A 5,760-nucleotide genomic window follows, 5' to 3' on the forward strand; every position below is an offset into this window, starting at 1 on the left:
AATATACGAGTACATTTAAATGATTCAAATATGTGATCCAAAGATTATTATTTGTAGGCCATTAAACGTTAAAATATTACTCAAAGTACCTATGTGTACATAATTAAATTTTCAAAATATTTAGATTCATACTTAGGAATTTGTACTACAAATGTATACACATTGTTCATCGGTGACTTATTATATTGACTTACGTATTATCTAGTTAAAAAACTGAGTATTAAATAATTATAAAATTTAAAAATTGGTAATCCTCCCTGCGCAGCCTCAAATCGCCTTGGAGCGATTTCGCAAACGACTTATGGACGGGGACGACCACAATATGGTAAACATAACAAAAGTTTCCTAACCCCCCTTTTTAGTTAAGTATTTCTCGGCTGGGTTTCAACTTAGGGGGAGGGACATCGTTTTTTCTCGTGTTTGAGGGGTGTATAAAATTTATTTCGGTTGTTCAAAATTGAACAAAATAAAGTACACAATACTGTCAAGGATTTATTTTTAGATTCAAAAATTGCCGTGCTGGCGAAACGCACCTGCAATCAGGCCATCAAAATATTTTCAAACCACGAAAATTATAAGGAGTTGTGAGTTGTAAATAGCCAATAGGTACATAAGACTGTGAGTAAGCTGCATTACTATTTTCTTTTTTAGATCGGGTGAAATTTCGAAAAATTTTCCAAAATATGCAAATTAAGCACAGTAACGTAAAAATTAGTAATTTCCTGCAAAATATATGAAATATACACAAATATACTCATTCAAATTTTACATTTGGTATTACCGCATCGAGAAATGAATTTATTTCGCACTCTGCTACATTTTACAATAAATAAAAAAGTATGCAAATGCTATAAGTCCCGAACCTTGGTCATAAGGATTTTTCTCCCGTCACTTACCTTTATGTGAGAGCCTTAGTTATGCTTACACGGCTGTATATATAATATATTATTTATTACACTATAGAGTAGTATAATCACATAATTTTTTAGCAAATACATCGGTGAAAGTACACTATTATAGAATTATTTTGTATGATAACATATTAATGCCGATGAGCCCAGAGAGAATACTATATTCACGATTAAAGTATTCATTTTTTATTACTTCAGTAAATTCCAAAGCCTAATTATTTTGAAATTTTTTCATGTCTCGACACTTCTAGAGTTTTTTTTATAAAATTATAGATTAACCATTAAGACAAAAACAATATTGTTAGATGCCGCACAAAAAAATAGACTCGCGACAGTAGTGAATCTAAATACCTATACGCAGAGTTCCGTGTTCTGAATTGTATAGATTTAAACACTCCGAATAATATTCTATTTCGGAATCTGATAAAAAAATGTATCGTGTCATCCAAAGAATTCAAAAACTCGAAAACTGATAACAACATATTATATTATAATATCTATCATCTATGGCAAAAGCCGATCGTCGTCACTCATCGGAGACGATTCACAATTCTAATAATTTCATTAAACAAAAGAGAAATGTGTAAGGTAACAATAAACATTTGCTCACATATTTCATTCTACTAACTACTTAAGTAATTTTTATAAAAAAAAAATCTCGATTTGTTCAATTAGGATTTAGATGAAGAAAGAAGTTTCTCGATATGGCGTCTGCACTCGAGATATGGCCTTGCAGCTATATATTACCCGAAGAGTCGATGTATACGTAAGTTTGATTGCCTATTCTTTTGGGGCTTACATATTTTACTTTTAGTCTCAAAATTAAAATTTATTGCCACAGACAATTTGCTACCCATGTGTAGTAGGGGCATATTTTTTGTTCCCGAGCGCGCAACACAAAAAAATACGCTAGCACAAACGACGACGGCATGTCCAGGTCGCAGAATAATGACATATTTTTACAATTAAATATAGATATAAATAGTGTTGTACATACTAGTCCTACTACAGTAGTACAGTACACGGTAGTTCTTATGTCCCGCAAAATTCAACAATTTTTATTTTTAGTTCATATAAATGTTAAGTAATATATTATGAATATTACTATGCTGTCTGCTTGTGGTCAAACGGCGAATTAATGTGACGACGTCGTACATCAAACACCAAATTATTTTATAAAGCAGGGAAAGTCGCTCTGCAGATTATTGAATATCCATCGGAAATTAAATAAGGACATTTTAAATTTTAAATATTCTCGAATAGCTTAAAATATACATAAGTACCTAAGACCTAACCAATGCATTCAAAATTAATACATAAAATATTAATTATTAATTTCGTGCTCGACAGTATTCAGAGAAAAGATTTAACTTAGAATTTTACAAACTATAGTTGGTATAGTCGGTATACGGTAAATGTGATGCATTAGGCACTGAATACCTTTATGTTAAATCTAAAAAGTAGTAATCACATTTATTTACAATAAGATTTTTATTTAATAACTCATAAAAAAATATGCTTGTGCTTCGAATATTTAAACACCACCTTTATTAATTATTAAATTAAAATAATAGGTACTTTATATATTGTTGTAATTTAAATGTTCAAATTATAAACTATTTTGGTTTATTGTTATACCTCAATTCATTATCTTAATGATCAAATCTCAAACAACAAATAACTTGATAAAAAAAATGTGTGATATACTATATTTAATAATATATCTATGTAATATATCTTGTAATACATCTATGGTTTTATCATATTGACGTAGTATAAATTATAATGCAATCCGTGGCGATTGTCGGAGTAGCTGCAAAGACGCAATCGATCTAAAATTTCAGTTAGCAAAGCTGCAGACATGAACAAGAAATATGAAGCGATCCGTACGGTTTTTTTTTTCATAGTAAATTTCAATATTTTCAGACTTATATCTGATTTATTCCGCAGTGAACACACAATATCAGGAATTCCGCCGAAACCCGAAAGCATCGATGTTTAAAGTAATTAATTTTGGTTTCATACTTTTTTGGTGCTTACATTTATTTTTTATACTTCGAACAGAAATTTAATTTCATGAAAAATATGCTACCAATATGTAGACACATATTTTATTTTTGAGAGCAAATGCATAAAATACGAGAGATCAAATAATATACAAACGCCGCTCGTCGTCGTCGTTTTTCTGCTCCCTGATCGCAGGGTAATTTTATAATTATAACCTATTTTTAAGTACTTGAAATAGACATTCATTATACGGTTTAATTTAGAAATACCCGTTATAAGTGATTTTCCGTAAGACACAATTTTAACTTATAACTTATAATTTTTTTTAAATCCAAAGTTAGCACTTACAGGACACTATTAATTTAGCGTTACATATATTTCATTGTTCTATTATATATTAATATTCCATTATATTATAGTTGTATCTAAAAAACAAAAATGTTCACAGAGTGGCAAACTCACTATCCTAAAAAGCAATCACCCCGTACGGGTGATTATGAAAAATATACTTTTATACATAGTATAGGTATATTTATATAATATAATAAATAGTAATAAAATAAATAGACACAGGCGTTCAAATATTTTTAAAATATGTAGTTCTTCAAACCTGGTTGTATACGAGTTAAAACATTAAAGTTATGTCAATTTTAACTTTTTAACTTCTTTTAGATTCCGAGCGGAGCGATGTATGTATTGATTTTACAATTTATTTTTTTATTTTTTTTTGTTTCTGTCATCACCGTTATTTTGGGAGAGTGAAAATGCTTAGATTTTCTTCAACAAGCATCTTTTCTGGTAGAAATGTGTATAGTATCGTTACTCCGAGTGGTCAAAAGTAAAAGATTCTCAAAAACTTTCAAAAGCGGCAGGAAAAAGAACAAAAAATTAAGGAAAAAAGCGAATTTTACAGAAACCCGGTTTTCGACCAAATCGATTTTGGTTTTCGATGTAACACTCAAAAAAAAAAAAAAATACCGTAGATATACATGCAATTTTTACTGAATATTTATAACGGCGTTTTCTATAAACTATACAATTTTGACAACAAATTTTTATAAGCAACTGAATTTTTACAAAATAAATAAAAGATACGAAAATGTGCAAAATATTTTGATTTAGAAATTCATAAAAATGTTTCGTTTTATATCTAAGTTTTTAAAACTTAATACAAGATTTCTTATAAGTTTGTCTACTTTTATCAAAAAAAAAAATTCTGCCGGAAAGTCGAATTAAATTTTTATAAGCATTTGAAATTGAAATGTTGACAGCATTGGATATTCACTACATTTCTCATATAGTGATTTTTACTTAATTTTTTATACTGGAATAACCAATAATTGCAGATAATTAAAATTCACACCATTTGTTTATATTTTCAATTCATATGCTTAATACAATTTAACTCGTTTTTTACTCGTTTTGAACTGTTTACAAACAATTTTAATTTTGAGCTTTTTTTAGTTTATTTAGTTTTTTTTCTCTATATTTGTTAATAAAATTGTATTTGTTGGGAAAAAAGCTTGAAAATATAATGAATTGCTCCTGATAGGTATTTACAATATTAGTTAAAAAATATTCAAAACAGGTACATATGCACGATTTTTGTAATGAGCATTTAAATTTTAAATTTTAACGAAATTCACATCATCTAAAATGTACAAATAATTTTATAATTTAAAATTTTTGAAATATTCAACTTTTGTAGTTTAATGTTGAAAATTCAAAAATAGTTCCAAGCAAGTAGGTTATTCGGTTATTAAAAAATCAAAAAATTTTTATCACAGATTTTTTATGTTCAAATGTGAACTAAATTAAAGATTAAATTGCCAAGGATAATGATTTATGTTAATTTGTTGTAAATTAAAAATATTTTCGTGGGTACTTGAAACTTTTAAAGTACATTATTATATTTTATGCCCACAATGACTTTTCAAATGTACTTTTTTTTTAATGAATTTAATTTACTTCTTAGTACTAATACTTACTAGTAAAATAAATTAGTTTAATCACAATATTACATCGAATATACTAAATTATTAAGTAATATTATAGACTGACTTCTGTCTTCGCTCAGAATCGTTTTTCGTATACAATGATTTTTTATAGTTGAATTCAAACTTAACACCATCCATTACAGTGACCCACTCGCAACCTACTATACAGCAGAGCGACCTCCACATACCAACTTTTTTTTAAGATAATTTACAATATCTTAACGGATTTTTATTGCAAAACATTTATTAAACAATGAGTTACTCTTAATCAAGACCTAGTTGCGTAGTTTGTTTATAAAAAATTAAATAATTAATAAAGTGAACATTAATATTATTGATGATACTACGTATTACATCAAAACTAAGTTTTTATTATTTTAAAACCAGAAACTTAACCGAATTAAAAATAAAATTAGGAGAACTAGTAACTTAAAAATTCTTGAAATGTTTCATATCGACTTAACTCAGTTAAACATTTTCATTAACTAGCCCAGGGCCAGGCTTGCAGTTATTATTATACTAAATTATGGTAACTAGTCCCTGTGTATCATAATATTATTAAAACAAAAATGAACCAGTAGAAGAGTTCTAGTAGATAACTAACTTGCCGTGCCTAGTGAAGAAATATGACTTTCGTAAGGTATAACATTTTATACGTTCTTGAATAAAAAAAATGGTTAAAACACACATTAACACATGATAACTACGTAACTGTAGATAAGATAAAAGCTAAGACTTAAAGAGATTATATAATCTATATATAATCTGTAATTTCTAATAAAAAAATATCTCATACGTATATTGTTGAACATTTTACTATATAGGCTGCGTTTTTTTCAGAGATG

This window comes from Myzus persicae, unplaced genomic scaffold (genome assembly GCF_001856785.1).
Source record: "Myzus persicae strain clone G006 unplaced genomic scaffold, MPER_G0061.0, whole genome shotgun sequence".
Lineage (NCBI taxonomy): Eukaryota > Metazoa > Arthropoda > Insecta > Hemiptera > Aphididae > Myzus > Myzus persicae.